Genomic DNA, 21,886 nt, shown 5'->3' on the forward strand with positions numbered 1-21,886 from the left:
GGAGCTTTCTGATCATACTTTCTTCTCTGGGCCATTTGCAGAAGTATATTCTTGGATTTCAGGTTTAAATGTAGTCTGAATTTTTAGATACCACCCAGTAAGTAACTCGAAAATCAATCCAGGGAGATCCTAGGTGGTGCCAGAGTAGATGGAAACTATACTCACCTCTTCCCAGACCAAACTGGAATTACAATAAATTATAGAACAATTATCCCAAATAACCAACTGAAGACTAGTTGAAGAGAAGTCTTAAAACCAAGGATTTGCAGAAGAAGCCACATTGAGACTAGAAGGGCAGAAATGCAAAAAGGGCTGGCCCCACTCCCAGAGGAAGTGGCTGAGGTTTCAGAGTGGTATGTCAACTGCAGGGGGTGCCCCCTGAGAAACATGGGGCCTAAGCCGGGCTCCCCAGCCCAGAGCACCATTGCCAGGGAGAGGCACCACATAGCATCTGGCTGTGAAAAGCAGTGGGGTTTCTGTTCACCAGGGAGAGATGGATTTCACTAGAGATATAGGCACCGTCTTAAAGGGCCAACACACAAAATTTCATTCGCAGCCGCTCACCCTGGACTCCTGCTGAAGAAGGTGGACAAACTGAAGCCACATGGGGAGGGGCTGGGGTTTGTGGCTCTGAGCAGAGAGCTAAAGGGAGCAGGACCCTGTGCTAAGTCATTTCCCATGCTGGGGATGCCATCTTTTTTGGGTGGAGCACTCTCCTCCCTGTAGCATCAGCCCTGGGAGAAAGCAATAACCCCATCCTCTGGTCTCCCACTTGTCTCACCTTGTGGTGCTTACACCTTGCTGAGAAGTATAGCCAGAGGCTTTTCAGTAACTGAGCCAAACAGGTAGCCTGCAGGTGAAGGCAGGTAGAGCCAGATCTTGGGGTGCCTTAGGACATCTGCTGACCAGCCCTTGGGCTCTGTGCTGGTAAAAGCTAGCCTTGGGGTGCAGCTTGATCCTTTATGTGCACACCAAGGCCCAGCAGAGGGAGCCATAAGCTGTGGATCACTTGTAGCTCCAAGAAGTTTGCCAAGGACCAGTCATAGGCCAATCTTCTATTGGTCTGTACCAGAGACCCTCTTAAGAGGCCCAGAAACAACACACCTAGTGGCCAGTTTCAGACAACAACTGAACAGGATCCAATAAGCTTCACAAGCAGCATATCCAAAGGGAGATCACAGCAAGCACCAAACTCTGCAGTGGTGAATTCTGCTTCCTGTGGTCAGCACCTGCACAGCAGCTCACATATCTTAGTGGGGGTTGAGCCTCACAGTCAGCCAGCCTGAGGATCATCAATTCCACGTATGAGCAAGCCAATACCAGCCAAGACCATTACAACAGCAAGGCCCACATAACCCACACAAGGGACACTCCTGGAGCATCCAGCTCAGGAGATCAAAGAGACTGCACCACTAGACTCCACAGGACACCTCCTACATAAGGCCAACCCACAAAGACTGGGAGTCATAGCAAATCTGTCATACAAAGAGGCAGTCAAAATGGGGAGACAAAGAAACAGGCCCAAAATGACAGAATAGGAGAAATCTGCAGAAAAAGAGCTAAATGAGCCATTAGGCATGGCTCAGGGGTTGAGCATCAACCTAATCTTAAGAAAGCAGAACAAAGTTGGAGGAATCGCACACCAGATATCAAACTACGCTACAAGGCCATCGTAATCAAAATAGCATAGTACTGGCAAAAAACACACATAGACATATAGATCAATGAAGCAGAATAGAGAGCCCAGAAATAAACCCATGCCTTTATAGTCAATTAATATTTGACAAAGGAGGCAAGAACATACAATGAGGTAAAGAGAGTCTATTCAATAAATGGTGTTGGAAATATTGGACAGATTCATGCAAAAACAAAAAAAAGGAAGAAAGAAAGAAAAAGAAAATAGACTACCTTCTTACCCCATACAAAAGAATAAACTCAAAATGGATAAAAGACTCAAATATTGGACTTCAAAACCATAAAAATCTTAGAAGAAAACATAGGCAGTATAATCTCAGACATTTCTTATAGCAATATTTTTTCTGATATATCTCCTTGGGCAAGGGGAAAAAATAAACAAATGGGATTACATAAAACTAAAAAGTTTTTGCATAGCAAAGGAAATCATCAACAAAATCAAAAGACAACCCATTGAAAGGGATATAACATATTCACCAATACATCGAGATAGGGGGTTAATATCCAAAATTTACAAAGAACTTTTAAAACTCAACACTAACAAAATGAACACGCCAATTTAAAAAATGTCCAAAGAGGACATACAGATGGCCAATAGACATATGAAAAGATACTCAACATCACTAATCATCAGAGAAATGCAAATTAAAACCACAATGAGATATTACCTTATACCTGTCAGAATGGCTATCATCAATAAATCAACAAACAACAAGTATTGGTGGGGATGTGGAGAAAAGGGAACCCTGTGCACTGTTGGAATGCAGACTGATGCAGCCACTGTGGAAAGCAGTAAGGAGTCACCTCAAAAAATAAAAAATGGAACTGCCCTATGATGCAGTGATTCCACTTCTGGAAATATATCTAAAGAAACCCAAAACACTAATTCAAAAGAATATGTGCACTCCTATGTCCATTGCAGCATTACCAGGTGTACTGGTTAATAATGCAGATTTTGTAATAAAAGAAAACACGATAATTTCAAGAGAAACATCAAAAGTGCTTTATTCAAAGTAATGTCCATCGCTAGCTACACATTTCCCCCATCTTTCAGGTAATTTGTGGATACCGTCCCAATAGAACTTTTCTTGTTTTGAGGCAAACCATTCAGAGACCCAATTTTCCACTTCTTCTTACGTTTTCCAGTTCTTCTCAGAAAGTGCGTGTGCCATCGATCAGAACAAGTGGTCATCTGAAGGAGCAAGGTCTGGTGAATATAGCAGGTGGGTTAATACTTCCCAGGCAAGATCTTTTAATGAGTCTTTAACTAGTTTTGAAGTGTGTGATGGTGCATCATCATGAAGCAAAATTACTTTGCCGTGTCTTCTGGCCCATTCTGGTCGTTTCACAATTAAAGTGTGGTTCAAATTGATTATTTGTTGTCAGTAGCAATCAGTATTAACAGTTTCACCTGGTTTTAGAAGCTCATAATACACCACACCTTCCTGATCCCACCAAACACAGAGCATTGTCTTCTTTCTGAAGCGATTTGGCCTTGCAGTCAATGTTGATGGTTGACCTGGATCAACCCATGATTTTGTGCGTTTGGGATTCTCAAAATAAATTCACTTTCCATCGCCAGTCACAATTCGATGCAAAAAAAGACTTTCTTTTTTGCCGTTGAAGCAACATTTTACTGATGACTTTTCGGTTTTCCATTTGTCTTTCGTTCAGTTGATGTGGCACCCATTTTTCTTCCTTTAGAATCTTTCCCATTGCTTATAATGTTTGGAAATTGTTTGCTGAGCAACATTTAAACTTTCTGCAAGTAGTTTTTGAGTTTGACAGGCCTCTTCATCCTAATAATACTTGTAATGTTGGTCTTCAAACTTTTTCGGTTGACCTGGATGTTCTCTGTCTTTCACATCAAAATCATCACTTTTAAAGCATTTAAATTGCGTTCACAAGGATCTTGAGATGGAGCATGTTCACCATAAGCTTCCCAAAGTATATGATAACTTTCAGCAGCACTTTTCTTCAAAATAATGAATTAAAACTTCCCACAAATGCTCTTTTTTCGGCACAAAATTCGACATCTTTAAGTGTAAAAATATCTGTGATGTTAACACCTTCAGAAAATTTGACATATGAAGTTTTGAAGCTTGCTGTCAATACAACAAAATAGCAAACATATCAAATTGCATATATATCAACATATGTATAATTCCATCATTTGAAAAAAATCTTCATTATTAACGGGTACACCTGATATTTACAATAGCCAAGATTTGGAAGCAGCCCAAGTGCCCATCAGCAGATGAGTGGGTAAAAAAGCTGTGGTACATTTACACGGTGGAATACTATTCGACCGTAAAGAAGAAAGAAATCTTACCCTTTGCAACAGCATGCATAGACCTGGAGAGCATTATGCTAAGTGAAATAAGCCAGTCAAAGAAAGACAAATACCATATGATTTCACTCAAATATGGAATCTAATGAACAAAATGAACTAATAATCAAAATAGAGACAGGCTCATAGATAGAGATCAGGCTGACAGCTGTTGGTGGTGGGGCGTGGTGATGGCTGTGGAGGAATTGAACACAAAAGAAAAACAAGGGAAAGAACTCATAGACATGGACAAGAGTGTGGTGATTGTTGGGGGTGGAGGGATGCGGAGGAAGGTATAGGGGGGATAAATGGTGATGGGCAGAGACAATTTCAGGTGGTGAACACACAATACCGTGTACAGATGGTGTGCTGTAGAATTCTGCACCTGAAATCTGTATAATTTTGTTAACTAGCGTCACCCTAATATTTTTCATAAAAAGGAAAATAAACATTTAAAAGAATCAATCTATTTTAGGTCTCATCACACTTGCCTTTCCCACAACATTTCCCCCCTTGCAGTTTCTATTTTTAACTTAATTTTTAAAATTTTAAAATTAGATAATTTAAACTTGTATTTTATTTATTTATTTGTTTATTTATTTATTTATTTTTGTATCCTGTCACTTTTAATAGTCTCTAGTTTCCCAATCATACCTTTACAGATTTATCAAATCCCATTTTCCCCTCCAGTTTAACCACTCCAATCAGGATGGGTTCGTCTCCAGGCCTAGGCGCAGCTGTCATTCTGGAACTTGCCTCCTCTGCTCACTCATCTGGATTGGAGCCATTTGATCTTGTGCAGCGAGGGTAAGGGCGGCTCTGACTGCCACCGCTTCCAAGCACAATCAGTAACTCACTCTCTGAACTCCCACAGTCCTCTGCATTTACTTACATGGAGGAGCACTCTATGTTGTTATTTTATTATCCTTCAGGGCACAGGCTGTGTCTTACTCATCCTTGAAATGGCACCTGACATTCAGTTGGCCTTTAATAAAAACTATTTGGAAACACTATTGAGCACATGATTTAATCCAATATCTTGATTGAAGGGGTGAGCCATCATTTTTGCTCATATTAAAGGGTAAGTAAGCGTAAGCGCTGCTAAGTTGGTGGGAAATGGGAGTGAGAATTAAAAGAAATAGCTCAACAAAGAATCAACTTATAAACACAAGTACATTATTTCTTTTCTTCACTGAACAGCACTAAAACAAAACCCACATCAGACCTACCTTATAATCAGTAGGTCTGTGTCAACTTGTCTTCCTTTTGGATGTGGGGCCCATTCTTTATTCATTTCACTGGACCAGCATAGCCAAATAAAATACAGAATGCTTAATTAAATTTGAATTTCAGATAAACAACAAATAATTTTTAGTACAAGTATATTCCAAATACTGCATGAAACATACTTATACTAAAACCTTTTTGTTGTTTATCTAAAATTCAAATTTAACTGGCTGTCCTGCTGTTTTATTTGCTCAATCTGGCAACCCTACACTGGGTATTTTCTCCAGGCAGTAACTTGCTAAATGCCAACCACTCTGACAGCCTCAGGGAATATGATCTGATGATGATGGAAGAGGCATAGAGCTGGCATTGAGAGAAATAAATAAAATACTTCATACTTGCCTTCAAGACCTGCTTTCAAATCCCACCATCTTTTTCAGTGTGATGCAGTCTCATGCTGCATCTCAACTTAAGGCCAAAGGGAGGAGGGTCTTAGAGATCTCGTGGGTAGCCTTTTAGATTATACGTACCCTTTCAGGTTAACATTCTGGGGGCAGATGGTTACACAGGAGGTTCTCTCGGGCAGTACAGGAAAATGTCATTAGGCTAATGTAGTTTTATTTAATTTTTCATGCATTAGGTTCATTTGTCACTGATTCTTTATAGGTATTACTATTAGATAAGTGTTGAATGTTGCCCATGAGCCATGCTCACCCTAAGTATTTCACCTGCATTTGAATTTTATTCCCACAAGGTGACTCTGACTGATGGACTTTGATTATCTCCCTGATAGTGAGGAGGAAACTGAGAAGCAGAAAGGATAAAGAATTTGCCCAAGGTCAAAGCACTCATAAGTGGGAGAGAAAGGAGCTATAATCCATGAGTCCTCAGAATAAAAATAAAATAAATTTCATTTACAGTTCCACCACCCACCCAAAAATCCTCTTTAAGAAAAGCAAACTTCAATAACACCAGACATAAATTTCAAACTATGTTCCCTGAGTCTCTAACGGAAACTTTTAATAAATATGCTTTTATTAGAAAGTGGATTGAGGAGAAAGCATTGAAAAATGGGGAAGGGGATTTCAGTTTAAACTACAAATAATTGGGATAAACAGAGCTATGAGATGGCCCCTCTTACACCATTTCCCCCTAAGCCATAAGCGCTCTTTCTGATCGCCTTGCACTGTACTCCCTTGGAGAAATGAAACCACCCCCGTGGCAGGCTTTCCAACCGCAGCATACTCTACCCAGTTTCTGATTTGGTGTCCACCCTACAATGTACCGAAATGCGGAATGCGCAGGGCATTCAAGATTGCAGATGCAAGCGGAGGAAATCTAGTGAGACAAGCGAGGTAGGATGGATGTGGGGCGAACCAAACAGGGAACAGATCTGATCTGAATGAGAACCAAGTCTGAGAACAGAAGCTGGGGGGCACAGCAACCCATCCCAGGCGCTGTCTGGGTCCATCCCCTGGCGCCTTACATTAATCCGCGGGTCCAGGTCGCGGGATCCCGGGCTCTGGGGAGGGTGTTGGGTGCTCCTGAGCACCCTCGCATCCCAAACCGCCTCTGCTCGTGGGAGGCTGGTGGCCACACGCTCCTCCCCGGCCCCTCCTCCTGCAGCTGGGGGAGGAGAAGTTGGGGCGATAAAACAGCACGGGACGGACCTAGGGCAAAGCCCGTGGGCTACCCACTCGTCCGCCGCACGCCCCGCCGCACGCCGGAGTTGCCTGGCCGCCCCGCAGCCAACGTGACAGCTGCTGGCAGAGGCCCGCGGTGCTGGCGGCAGCAGCAGCCGCCGCGAAAAACGCGCTCGGGTCGCATCTGAGCGCCGCGGAGCGCGCCCAGGGTCCCGGGTTCTTGGGAGCAACTCGCCACAGCGTCGGGTAAGGCGGGATCCCCGGGGAGAGCCGGGAGCCGGGGGAGAGGTGCGGGGCCCGCGGGGCTTGGGCTGGACCGGCCCCGCGCGGGAGGCGAACTAGGAGCGCCTGTGAGTTTCTGGGGGTGGCTTAGCTGGATTGGAGCCCGCCCCCCGGCGGGCGCTGGGTTCGCTGTCCCGCCGCCCTCGCCCTCGGGGCTGCGCTGGGATGTTTGCGGTTGGCGCGACGGAATTCGAACTCTGTCTCCCGCACCTTTTCCCGAGGAAGAAACCCGAAGAATTCGGGGCCGATAGGGAGAATCAGGCCCAGGGAACTGGTAGCCTGATTATCACTAGGTCTCTCCTGGGGACAAAACAAGCAAAACAAACCCACCCCTTTGGGAGTATTACTTCTGCATCAACCCAGTTCTGGGGGGCTGTTTGGGACCAGAATTACAGAAACAAAGCCGCGCCGCCCCTGCTGGGCTCCTTCACTCCTCACGCCCCAGAGCGCCCCCTGCGGGCCCTGTGAGATCAGGGATGCCCTGCTCTACCCCGGGCCAGAGGGGATTAATTTTTAAAAGTCAAACAAAACCTGGAAGCGGCGAATATGCTCTTCCCCATCATTCCCTGGAGCTTCTACTAGAAGATTCTATCTCCAGAAACGAAAAGATCGGGCTTTCCGTCAGACCTGTGGTTCTTGGGGTTGCTGCAGAGGTGATGCGGGAGGAGGAGGGAGAGGTGTGGGGGCTCAGGAGGGGAGCTTGCCACCTTTGAAGAACACACAGGTTCAGGTTTAGGAGGGACTTGTATTAACAAATCAGTCTTGCACAAATTGCCTTTGACCCAAATGAGACTGCTGAGCTGGGACACTGGTATGTGAATAAGAGCAGGAAAATGTGTCTAAAGTGTTGACAATCCCAAAAGACTCAGTTCCAAATCTCAGGCTAACATGGAACTCGAGGATCAGGGCATTAAGTATTGGCTTGATCCCTAAGATGGCCTTCTGGTGAGCTGCCAGGACACGGACAGATGTCCTCACAGAGGGAGTCCTGGTGGCCGGGGTTGAGAGAGCCCACCCACATGGCATTTTCCAGCCGGCAGGCTTCCACTCACTGCCTCTGGGCCTGGAGGGTTCTCTCTCTTCCCCAGACAGTTGTGTAGGAGTGGCTGCTGGGGACAGCATGATGATGATCTTCATTGAAATGGGCCCTTCCTCCTTAGGCTGACAGCACAGTCTGTCACCACAGACAATCACCACAGACTAGCACCAGGGCTGCCAGTGTCTGCAGAACTACAAGACAGTGAGGGAGGAGCAGAGTAGGGAGGGATGTGAATCTGGCTCAGCCACTCATTTGACTATTGAGAAATCCCTTCTGAGGTGTGAAAGGGCTTGCCTACCACCCCAACTGTCCCCCCTCCCAAAAAAAGCAGAAGCCTGGGCAGCTGGTTCCTCATTCCCTCTCCACTTTATGTCTATGCCCTCACATGGTTAGATTTGGGGACGATACAATTTTCCATCCTCTTTGAGGCTCTCACCACAAGAGCATTAAGGAAAGTGCTGATTAGGTATCTGAGCAACTGGAATGGGACCCCTGAGAAAGTCAGCTGGAGTTTAGGCATCTATATTCCTTTCCCTGACACCCCAGAAAATGGATATTTCCTGGAAAGGAAGGTGATAATTAGGTTTTTTACACCTTGGATCATCTTAAGCCTGATTTTTTTTTTTTAAAGATTCTTCTTGATTTTTAGAAAGAGAGGAAGGGGGAGAGAGAGAGAGAGAGAGAGAGAGAGAGAGAGAGAGAGAGAGAGAGAGAGAGAGAGAGAAAGAGAGAGAGAGAGAGAAACACTGATATGAAAGGGTAACATTGATGGGGCTGCCTCCCACATGCCCTCCCCACCTGCCACTCTGGGGATCAAGCCAGAAACCTCGGTATGTGCCCTGACCTGGAATGGAACTTGCAACCCTTCAGTGCATGGGAGGATGCCCAAACGGCTGAGCCACACTGGCCAGGGCAAGCCTGATTTTTTTTCTTTAACACCCATGATAATTGTCACACTGACCTCTCGAGGCACTGAGAAAATCCCATAAAAGTGAAGCACTGAAGAGAAAGTATTGAGTGACGGGACGTTGAAGTGGGAACATTGAGCTCAAAAGTCATATTGTTCTGGAATTCCATGGAAGCTTTGTGGTTTTAAGAGATGGACAGTGGATTCTGACTGCCTTTCTCTGTGAAGCCAGCACCTGTTATGTACCCTCACTGTCACTTTGACCATTTTACAGATATAGCACACTAATAGAAACAGTCTAATATATATATATTATATGCTTATAGTTTCTCTTAAAAAATAAACTTAACAGTGGGGGAGAAAGAAAAGTGTACTTACTAGTATAAGAATAGATGCTGATTGAATTAAGTTGGCTAGTTGATTCCTAGTGAAAACTTTGTTCATTCCCTCACTGACTTCAAGAAATATTTATTGAGCTCCATGTGCCAGGCACTAACTATAGAGCAGTGTGATTAAGGCAGGTAGGGCTCTGTTCTCAAGGAGTTCACATTCTAGAATCAAGGGATGGGCAGGTAAAGTCTGATAGTACTGCAAGCTTTGAAGAAAAAGAAACAGTGCTGTGGTAGATATTGTGGGGTGTGTGAGTGTGTGTGTGTGTGTGTGTGAGAGAGAGAGAGAGAGAGAGAGAGAGAGAGAGAGAGAGAGAGAGAGAGATGGGAGGGGCTGGGCTTCTTGGATTGGGTTTTGAGGAGAGGCTTTTCTGAGAGATGGCCTTTAGATGAGTCCCCAGAAGACGGGGCAGACAGTTTCTGTGGATGCAACCACAAGTGCACAGTCCTGGGAACAAGTCTGGTGTGTTCCAGGGGCCGTGGGAAGGAAGGCAGTGTGGCTAGAGCGAGGAGGGAGAAGGAGAACCAGAACGAAGGAGTGAGGGTGAGGGGCAGGGGCCAGGTCCTGCAGAGCCTCCTAGGCTGAGGTAACCCCTCTGGGCTTTACAAGCAGTAAGAAGCCAGAAGCAGAGGTGTTACAAGATAGGTAACTCTGGGTGCTATATGAAGAATGGTTGATAGGGAGAAAGGAGACCAGCTCTGGGTTTTTATTAGTAGCAATCTAGTGGAGGGTGGAAGCAGTAGGTGGGCAGAAGCTATTTTTAGAGGTAGAGTGGGAAGTTAATGTTTCTCAAATTTCCCATCTACACAATGGGGATGACATTGCTATATTTTGTAAAAACAAATACACTAGTGAATATGCTCTTAAGGGTAATGTAAGAGTTTATTACTATCATTATTTGCTATTCAATTGCTTTGAATTCCCTGTGCATAATTTTCAAAATGTTTATAATAAATTTGTTTTTTAAATTTCTTACTCTTTCCAAATAATGTAACTTATTATACACAAAAAATGTTCTGCTCTGTTCCGAGCGTTGGGAACCCTTACCTAAGAGCTACCTATAACACACACCATCATAGCCCTGGCTTGTGTGGCTCAGGAGGTTGGTCATGGACCTGTGCACCAAAGGGTTGACCTTTGGATACTGAGGTTGAGGGCTCGATCCTCAGTAGGGGTCGTGCAGGAGGCAACCGGTGGATATTATGCTCTCAACATTGATGTTTCTCTCTTCTCCCTTCCTCTCTCTCTAAAAATCAATAGGAAAAAAACAACAAAACACCATCATAGAATGCTGTAATATTAATGTTAAACTGATAGCCAGCCCACTTTTAGAAGTTGAAAATGATTGGGTAAAATTCAAAATAGAGTATTTGAAGCAGGGAATTGGAAAAAATACAGAAAAGAGTTAGCAGCTTTGCCTTTGTCCCGAATACTGCTGTGCACAGATATCTGTTGGGCAAAGGTCTTTTGATAATTGAAAATCTATCTGGAGAGGGCTGTGAACCAGACTTGAATAGGATTGTTTACCTTAGTGAGGCATTCTCTCTCAACGGAAGCTTGAACGTTTTCCCTAGTTGACCACTGACTAAGAGGGCCAGGGAAGAGTTTCAATGTTGTTCACCAGCTATAGTAGGGATGACATCAGCAACAGGAAACCTACTGGCACAATGAGGCAGCCCTGTTTCTCTTCCCTGCCTCATTTTGACATGCAGTTCACTAGAATGAGATGTTTTTGTTTACAAGAAAATGGAAGCCCTTCCTCAATCACATGGTGTGCAGGGGAAGATTCAGCTTTTAGAGACTTAATTGTCTCTCGGTTATCTTCACTCGCCAGGCCCTGTTCATTATTTATTGGTCAGTGGTTCTGAATTTCAGTTCAAAGTGGCCAGTCTGGTCATTCAAATTGCAGACAAAAACGTGACAGTAATTTTGGGATCTGTATGAGTTCCTCCTGTGGTAATTACCACTCTAATCTCTTAGGGGTGAGGATGGTTGGGGCATTTTTAAGGAAGAGGTTCTTGTTCTGCTTGGAGGCCACTCATCTGTTCTGTTTGAGTTATATGTTTTGAAATGAAGTGCTGAAGTAGCTGCTATCCTTTGTAAGTCAGTAGATTGTACATATGAATATAGTCTTCCAGCTTTTCTTGAAAAATAAACTAGGAGACCTGGTGACATGGAGCTCTCATTCCTTCTGAAGAGTGGTGTGACTCCCTTTTAGATGGTCCCATTTGCCACAGTCCCCACCACTGATTTTTCTGTTACACGGGTCCTGATTAACTCATCTACGTTGCCTGCTTCTGATCTTAACCTTCAGGTTCATGGTTCTCTAGTCTATCGGTTCCACTTTCACCCTTATTCAATGCAGGAATCCCTTCTCAGGATCTTTGCTGGTAGTCCCCACACCTGTGCTTAAGCTGCTCCTCTAATAAAGAGAATACGGTAATTGTTGCAAGGCTCCTTCTGACCAAGTTCTACAATCTGGATCCCAGTAGAACAAGTTCTTGTCCATAAGTTTGCAGCTATCATGTAATCTCTGGGTTTCCCCTGAGTAAACATCCCTGGTTCCTTCAACATCTCCTCTTGAGGCTTGCTGCCTTGTGCCCTCAACAGTCTAGTTATTGTTGGGTTATTGTTCCCTTGACTCAGTTTTTAAAGTTCCTGAAGCCCCAACACTTCCATAAGAAGTGCTTTAACTGGTATGGGATGTCCCAATATGCTTCCAGCATAGCATCAAACTGCTCGGAGATTTAGAAAACTCTTAGTGCCTGTGGCTTTTAGGCTGGATAGGGTACCAGACATCTGGACATTTGCAAACTGGATGCAGATGAGTCCCCATTTAAAAAATGTTAAGTAGAATCCATCCATTTTATTTGAGTTGCAGTGTGAGGTACTTGTACTTGTAAACGACCGTTTTATTACCACAATGGGGAACTGCTTATTTTGCTCTCTTGACCTTTATGGTGTTTCTTAGGTTGTGAAATGATTTCACAAGAGTTGTATCTACTTCCCAAGATAAGCGGCGGCGTTAGATCCTTTTGCAGAAGGCACTTAGATGTTTTACATCTGAGATAACGTCCAGATTTAAGTTTTATTCCATAGCTCATATGGTAGAGAAAAATAATATTAATAGAGTAGGTTTTTTCTCTTTCCTACTTTCAATATGAACAAGTATGAAGTAAGGGAATTTTTGTCAATGCTTTTAAAAGGAATCATATTTCTTAGATAAAGCTGGAACCTCAGAGTCCAGCCACACCCATGCAACCATCACTTTTTCAGCACCTGGCAGGGGACCAGTTAGCAGTGTTTGAATTTTTCTCTTGACAGAGAACTCTCTGCATTGTGAGGTATACATCGCAAATGGCCTGATTAATAAAATCTTCTTCCTTGTATTGATCAGGCATCTGCCTCCCTGTAGCCTGTTTCAGAATGAAATGAATATTTTGTTTCACTGGCATCCCTTAGACCAGGGTTTCTCAGTCTCAACATTATTGACACTTACCGTGGGGGCTGTCCTGTGCATTGTAGGATGGTTATCAGTATCTCTGGCCAGTCCCCATCAGATGCCAGTAGCACCACTCCCAGTTGTGACAATCAAAAATGTCTCCAGCCTTTGCCAAATATCTTTGAAAAGCAAAACTGCTCCAATTGAGCATCACTGCTATATGATGATATTCTAGCTGCCTTGGGCCTGTTTCAGAATGAAATATTGTTTCTTTATCAAGCAAGAGTATAAGTTGCTTTAAAAATATTGTTATAGAAAAATGTATGAGGTCTTTTACATCTCATTATGAGCAGGAGTTTCCATAATATGAAACTTCGTCTGATCAGGGGAGGGAACGGGTGTAAAGTTACAGAAATTTGGACTTTCAGAGTTACACCTTTCTGTAATTTTTGAATTTGTAAACAACAAACATGTAATGTAACACGTTAAATAACAACAAAGGGTACTACGATAGAAAAGTAGTAATAAATTGCTTAGAGATCAGGGCTGCAAGATTGACAGTCTCCTGCCTTCATCCTATTGTGAAACATCCAAATCAGAAGATTTTATCTTCTTAATCATTCATTTTGGTATGGGCTCAATTGTGAGATTTAAGAAATCCCTTTCATTGGCTTTAGTCGAAAGTAAATTGGTCTGTTATTGACTCTCTGATCTCATTCTGTAACTTTCTATGCTCTGTATTAGTTTTCTATTGCAACTATAACAATTGATCACAAATTTATTGACTTAAGGCAACACAAATTTATCTTACAGTTTTGTTAGCCAGATGTCTAAATTGGCCTCAATGGGCTAAAATTTAGGTTTTCCGGCAGCTGCATTCCTTTCCAGAGGCTCTAGAGGAGAACCTGATTCCTTACCTTCTCCAGAAAGGCCACTCATATGCTTTGGCTGATGGCCCCACTCTTCCATCCTCAAAGCCACCAATAGTGGGTTGAGTTTTCTCTCATATGATCACTCTGACTTCCTCTTCTGCCTCTCTCTTCCACTTTTAAGGGCCTTTGTGGTTATATTGGGCCCTGGATATTCAGGATAATGTCTCTAAATTCAACTAATTAGCAACCTTAATTCCATCTGTGACCTTAATTTCCCTTTGCCATGTAACATAACATATTCACAGATACTGGAGATTAGGGTGTGGACTCTTTTTTTGTTGGGGCGGGGGGTGCGAGTAGGCTCAGTATTCTGCCTGTCATATCCTCCCATTCCAAAAGTTAATCAGAAAGAATTTGACAAAGAGATCACTGATACTTGTGAAAGAGCATTTTCTTTCTCTTCACTGGTAACAGAAGACTAAAGTCCCATACCCTAATCTGTGGCCAGAAGTGGGTTTTGAATGAACTTATTCAATAGCTCTTGACAGACATTCTGGTCTTAAGAATGGACATCTTACATACTGTTTTGGCTTATCTTTTATTTCAAAAGGGACATGATGCCTGATGAGAATTTAACAGTGACAGACAAATGGGGGGAAAACAGTATTTGCAGAGATCATGGTAGTGTATACAGAGATCTCAGCTGAGAATTGAAGAGCACATAGGAAACCCTGGTTTCAGTGGTAGATACAAAGTCCACAGACAAAAGGCAAAAAGATATCTACTTCTAAATTGGTTGAAATAGGACATGTTCTCTGACCTCTCATTTAAAGGTCTTCTTGATCTTCCAGGATGGTATTTTATCTGGTGGTCAAGGAGCCAAAATTAAAGACAATTATTTTCCACCTTTAGTATTTAAATCATTATTGATTTTTTAAAAATAGATATTCTCATTGATTTAATATTGTGGAAAAGAGAAAAGTAGAGGGGAGGATAAAAAATTACCTTTAGTTTCTAACTACACAAAACTCTCTAAAGAAGATAAACTTAGTAAATATTTGTTATTTATTTGTTTTGTTTCTTCTTATTCTTTTTGTCTCCTCTTTACTTTTCTTTTATGTATCCATTTATACTTCCACTAGAATTGCTGAATTTGCTTTGGTAAATTTTGCATTGTTAAAGAACAGATTAACCACTTTGTGAAGTATATGATTGTCTAACCATTATTCTGTACACCTGAAACTAATACAAAATAATATCAAATGTAAACTCTAATTGAAAAAAAATCTTAAAAAATGGGTAAGTTCTGTGTTCTGGATTTGGGGTTACCAGTTATTGCTCTGTGTGACCAGCTAGAAAATTTCGTATGGGGATAATGGGTTTTCACAGGTTATGATAATGAAGGCTGTGTATTAAGAGTTTTAGCATTGTCACCTTGGAATCATCAGTTCTAAATGCCCAAAATAAATATTAGACTTTTCAGGGTCCTGGTTCTCAAATATGAATGCATTTCTAGCTAGCTCATTTTCTGTGGAAAGATTGCTTTGAGAGTTAAGACTTTTTATGAATTATTCCTCTGTATTCAGAGTCAGAATCCCTGTGGTCATTCTCTCAGATCTCAATGAACATCTGAAGATGAAAGACTCCAGTGTCCAGGGAGGATGGGGACTTGTGGCCATACATAGTAGTTCTTTGTTCATAAAAGCAAGAAGCACTGTTTTCATTTTAGTAGCAGGGGGAATGTTTGCTCATGTTCCCCCAAAGTGTTACTTATAATGAAATCACACAAAATAAGAACACAGCATATATAAGAAATAAAGCTAGAGAAGTGCTACAAATGCTACAGTATACTCATCCTCTATATGTAATTCAAGATAAAGACAACACTAGGCCAACATAAAATTCATGCATATATTCATTAGACTAATTCATTTGTATATTTTTCTGATTGAAATCAGAGGAAGGTATTATTAAGGCTAGGCACATCATAGAACTGTGAGAAATCTAAAAGGTATTATTAAGGCTAGGCACATCATAGAACTGTGAGAAATCTAAAAAGATGAAAGATATTGGACATTTCTCAGGAGCATATGCCCGGGTTGTGGGCTCGATCCCCAGTAGGGGGCATGCAGGAGGCAGCCAGTCAATGATTCTCTCTCATCATTGATGTTTCTATCTCTCTTTCCCTTTCTCTGAAATCGATAAAAATATATTAAAAAAAGAAAAAAGGAAGCACCCCAAGAGCGGAACAAACAGTGCTGTGATCATTGTGGGAAGGGGCACATGCTCCTGGCTGTGAAATAAGCAAAGGCATCAGGGTGGAAGATCCCCAACTAGAATAATCCTATATAATAAAAGGGTAATATGCAAATCAACCGAACAGTGGAATGACCGTTGCTATGATGAGCACTGACTACCAGGGGGCAGATCCTCAGTGCAGGAGCTGCCCCTGGTAGGGGGAGTGCTGCTCATCCACAAGCTGGGCTGATGGCTGGGGTGAGTACAGTGGCCTGCCTCCATGGCAGCCCTAAGGATGTCTGACTGACGGCTTCCAGACGGGGAAAGGGTGCAGGCTGGGCTGAGGGAATTCCCTCTTCCCCTCTCCAGTGTGCAAGTGTTGTGCACCAGGCCTCTAGTTGGAGAATAATATGTAAGGCAAGTGTATGGTGATGTGTGTACCATATTTTTTCGTGTATAAGACGCCTCTCACTTTTCTAACCCAAAATTAAGAAATCAATATTTTAAACATTTTGCTGGGTTTCCTCTTAAGGCCTTCTTCTTTTTTGACATCTTAAGGAGTTGTTCTTCCTGTTTTCTCCACTGTTTGATCATACACTCAGTGAGAGGAGATCCAAATTGTCTCTCTGCAGCTCTATTTCCATGCTCTTTTGCATAGCTGATTACATTCAGTTTGAATTTTGCAGAGTAAGACATCGCTTACCAGTATTTATCTTTTTTATTTTTTGACATCTTTATGGGCTCAGAACGCTCCAGTCCCTGTTGCATCTGTGCACTCTCCACCTCCATCTCCATTTATGGCATCAGCTGATGTCATCAACAATAAGACTTGTGATTGGAGGAAGCCTGTTTGACAAGGTATGGGCAGCTACATACAGGGGGGCTCCCTCCTGGGCTGACTTCTATGTATAAGATGCCCCTCAATTTTCAGTTTAATGATTTTAGAAAAAAAATAGCGTCTTATACACGGAAAAATATGGTAAGTCTTAAGTTGAATACATTAATAAGAAATTTACATATCTTTGTAAACCAAAACCAACACTATGTATACTGTTAGTTCCACCTACCTGTTTAGCAAGAGGACTCAGAATTTCAGTTATTTCTCTTAAACTAGATGATTTTCCACCCTGTTTGTTTCTCGGTGTGTGGTTTTGTCCCATTTCCCAGGTAAGGTAGACCCCTTCCTGTGCCTGCCTGCCTTTCATGTAGCCAAGTGGTTCTCAACCAGTGGCAATTTTATCACCTGCACCCACAGGGAACACTTGGAAATGTCTGAAGACATTTTTATTTGTCAAAATTGAGAGGGTGTGCTGCTACTGGCATCTGGTGGGGAGAGGCCAGGGATGCTGCTAAACATTCTTACTGCACCAAACAGCTCCCGCAATAAAGTGTTACCTGGTCCCAATGTCAGTGGTGCAGAGGGAGAGCAACCTCACTTCATCAACCCTGTGGGTTAAGGATTGTTAATCCCCTTTCACTCATTGGGAGATTTAGGTCTCCCATGTGCAGTGACTGGGCCAGAGTTAAGCCTTCTGATTGCAAACCCAGGCGCTGTCATTGCCCTTGGCAGCTTCCATATTCATTGTCCAGATCTCGACAAAAGAGCCCAGATGAACCTCAGTAAAGGGTAGGACTCACTGCTGTTGCAAACCTGATGACTGGTGACCAGGGAACAAGCTGTTTTGATCCCAGCTTGGCCACTGCATTGTTGTGTGGTTTCAGGCAAGTAGCTTCCCCTCTCTGGGCCTCAGTTTCCCTGTATGTAAAATGAGGGGATTAAATGAATGTCTCATGGTTTAACCAGAAGTAGAATAGTTTATATCCATTTTCATCTGAACCACAAAACCAGGCACTCTTTGAAATGTATTATTTGTCATCCTACACCTCCTCCTCTCCCCCCCGCCCAGCCCCAGTATACACACACACTGGGACTCCCTTAAAAACTAAGCACGATGCCTAGCTCATGAGTACTAATTTGAAATCGTAATAACCACAAACCAATATTTTTTTAAAGGAAAAATACCTACCCCAAACTTTCAAAGTGAAACTAAGCATACCTGTCTCCTAAAATTGTTGCTCCAAAGCAAAGCCCAAAATCCAATATTGTTTCTGAATTGGACCTAAAATATCTGAAGGTCTGACTTGTTTCTGACATGAAGCTATTTGTTTGGATTTAATTGCCCAAGAAATGAGCTAGGGTTTTGTTTCTTTGCCTTTTTACCTACTCAAGTAATTGATGTGCATTGTTGAAAATTTTTAAAGTACGTGTTAAAAATAAATAAATAAAATCACCTATAATTCCACCACTCAAATAATAACCACTGAGAACATTCTGGCTTAACATCCATCTAGATTTCCCCCCTATTTGTGTATAAATGTATATCTTTAAATAAAAATTAGAGCATGCTAACTGATAGTCTTTTCTCATTGACCTCAGAGGGCTGGGTTTGTGGATCAAGCCTCTGAATCCTGTCAATCGCAGGAGTCAGCCAAGTTCTCAAAGCCTCAGTGTTTTTAACTGTAAAATGAAGGTAATACTACCGGCCCAACTCTATTCCTTGTTGGGAGGTCCAGAGATTACATCAAGTACCTAGCCAGACAGTGCTGGAACATAGTAGATGGTCAATAAAAAAGTAATTTATGCCTCATATCACCTGTTACTTATTTTTTTTTATTGACTGATTATTTTATTTTTCACCTACAGTTGACATACAATAGTATATTAGTTTCAGGTGTGCAACATTTGCATAACTTACTTACATTTACATAACTTACAAAGTGATCACCCTGAAGTTTAGTACCCACCTGACATCCTCATATCACCTTTTAAAATTTCTGTTAGTTTGCAACCTCAGGAGCTTCTGAGGTGGAGTATGAAACCAGGCCCCATACATACAGAAGGCAGGGAGAGACCGCAGAGAGACTCAGACCACTCTAGGTGGATAAGTGGCAGCTTAATAAGCAAGGGAGCTTACCTATGCTGGCTTTCCTTCAGCAGCCACAAGGTGAGTAGATTTCAGCACCCACCCGCAAGAAGTTTCTTGAAATCCTAATAACCACAAACCACTAATTGGAGGCCTTAGCTGGGTTTAGGCACGTGTACTGTCCAGATGGTTTCAACAACACATTACTGTCTCAAGGCTATGTCCTTGGGCAGCTTCTAACATGAGGAAGGCAAGCAGAATGCTCGTTCCCAGGATAGGGGAGGCGGGGTGGAGCCTGGGTCGAGCCTGAGGGTCAGCAGGGAGGAGATCCTGTCCTCTCCATGATCTTCTCCAGCAACTTACCTAAACAGTAATCGAATTTGTAGTCAGAAAGTCTAAGTTACAGTCAGAATACTTCTTTGCTTATCTTTAAGAGTTTCTGCTAATATTAAAGCACAACTAAACCAAGATCAACTGGGAAACCAATCCCTGGGTCTCCTCTCAGATGCCCGTGACTTGTCAATCAGGAGCATTTGTTGGTTCTGAAACCCGAAAGGTCGAGATCCTACTGCCTGTCACTACCAGAACCAATGAGTAGAGATGAGGATTGGTTCTTTATGGGCGCTTTATTCAGATGGCTGGCGACCTGAATAGACCACAGGTTATTTACCCTAAAAGACCATGGTTATGTACCCTCTTCCATCTCATTTCGAGTCGACCTTTTATATAAGGACAAGAAAAGTGGAGCTAAAGGGCATTTGAGATTCCGGAGAAATTAGGTAAGAGGTTTGTAATTCAGGGAAAAGGTTCATCAGATAAAAGCTGCAGTCCAGCAATTTGATTTCCCTTCATCTGCCGCCTGGTGATCCTTTATCTGCGTCCTGGGTGGGTGACGTTCTCTCTCTGGAGCTCAGTGGCTCAGATAGTGTCTTGATCACCTGCGGCACAAAGGTCGAATTGCTTGCGGGTGTCCTGGAGTCAGGGTAGGTCCAGTCATACATCTCTGTTCCTGGAACAACTCCTTCTACGTGCATTAATCGCCAAGCTTATTAACTGTATAACGAAAGCTAAACATTTTTAACCTCTTGAGTTCCCCATCATTTCTTCCAGAAACATGCTTCATCAAGTCCTCTTCCTGGTCCCAGGAATTCTCACTCAGGATTTTAGAAAACGTAAAACTGATTGAGAAAATGCTCAAAATATACTCAAAAGACTGATATCAAAATCGTCTTATGTCTTCTTCAGCCTTTTGCCATAGCATCAGTAATTTAGTTTCAAAAGGACTTCTTATCTAGAACTGCCCCTTTCACACAAATCTCCCGAGAGAGGACTGGCTTCTGGTTCCCCAGAGTTAAAGAAAACTTTTTCAGAAAAGAATAATTGTCCCATTTTTGCTTGCTGTCATGTGCACAGGTGGCATTCCAAGAACAAAACTATTTGCTCCGAGGTTCCCCCCTTCCCTCTCCACCCACCTTAGGTATTGTCTGTTACCTATTTCCTCCCTCAAACACAGAAGTTACCTCACAAACCATACTCTGAATCATTCAAGCTCTTCATTTAGGACAGAGCACAGCCTCACTCGCTCTTGCTGGAGCTTGGCAGCCACACGGTGCTGGACACCAGAGTGGATTCTGCTCCTGGGATCTGATCCGAAGGCCATGAAAAGTACTTTTTTCTTCAAAATATTTCTCTCCAACAGTATGTGATTTGTGTCTTTAGAGTAAATTTCCTGAGCTTTGATGCCTCCAGGAGACCTCAGTTAAAAGAAAGGGCGGTTATTTGGAACTTACTGAGGAAAGGCTCCTGAGTATACCAGTACAGTACCTCTTGGCAGCCAAGTGTAAGGAGCTGGCAATGGGGAATGTTTGGTAAGTTATGGCGAGGCAGGCCATGGTGGTAAACCAGAAGGGGTGCCCAGGCATTACCAGGGCACTAAGAGCCTGAAGAGAGGAAGAAGGGCAGTGAACACAAAGTTCCTAGGGAATGTAGGGAAAATGCTTATTGTAGTGCTGCTACCGTGCTTAGGGAAGTTACAGCCTCAGTGAAACCCGTAAGATCTTTTCAACAGAACCACCTAAGGACAAAGTATATGATGACCAACAAGTGACTTCAGTCAGCAATGACTAAGTCTTTCTGTTCCTATCTCAATGTCTTGTCTTTCATTTGTTAACATTTATTGAGCAACTACCTACCTAGAGGCGATGGGCATGCTAGGAATGCAAAATACGTGTGCTAATGTTTACATGTAGCTACCTGCAAAAACACCGTTTTACATATATTTATCATTTACTTCTGGGTAAATGTTACCATCATCCTCAGCCCCACTTTGCAGGTCAGGGAATAAGGCACAGAAGGTTTCCATAGTTACAGGAGGTCACTTTGGTGGCAAGGCTGGGATTCAGACCCAAGCAGTTGAGCTCCAGGCTCTAAAGCCCAAGCACTTGACCACTCCCCATTTCAGTGGCATATTGAGAAGTCACCATCTGGTGTGAAATCATCTGGAAACTGTTTCTGGGCTATCTGATGGCCCAAGTCAAAAAGAAGACAGATCCATCATTCTCATTCAAGAAGCATTTCCTAGTGCTAATTATACACTGAGCCCTTTGCTAAGTAATAATAATAAAAAGACAAATGAGACCAATCCCTGCCCTGGAGGAGCTCCCGGGTGCAGCAATACCTTGGACAGAGCATTGCAGTAGAGGTAAAAAGTGCCTGCATGGAGGCGTGCACAGGAAGCTGCCTGAGCAAAGGGGAGGCAGCCTTCTGTGCTGCTAGAGGCCCTGTGGTCTGTTCGCCTCTGCGCAGTGATATGAGAAGTGCCTTCTCCTTTGGGGCTCTTGAGGAGTCAGGCCCAGCATGGACCTCCATTCTTGACTTCAGGGAAGCTTTGGTGATGGT

The 21,886-nt window shown here is 42.9% G+C and overlaps 1 protein-coding gene across 2 annotated transcripts in view; it reads left to right on the plus strand.

Moving 5' to 3' along the window:
• The first annotated feature begins 6,439 nt into the window (after positions 1-6,439).
• PLA2G7 (phospholipase A2 group VII) overlaps positions 6,440-21,886 on the plus strand; it is a 40,331-nt gene continuing 24,884 nt past the window's right edge. Inside the window, exon 1 of one of the 2 annotated variants that reach the window (XM_080665001.1) lies at positions 6,440-6,606. The gene's annotated coding sequence lies outside the window, so the exon portion shown is untranslated. Of the gene's footprint in view, positions 7,141-21,886 lie in introns of both variants that reach the window. The other variant, XM_080665000.1, reaches the window with a different exon arrangement.

This window comes from Plecotus auritus, assembly GCF_963455305.1.
Source record: "Plecotus auritus genome assembly, chromosome: 4".
NCBI lineage: Eukaryota > Metazoa > Chordata > Mammalia > Chiroptera > Vespertilionidae > Plecotus > Plecotus auritus.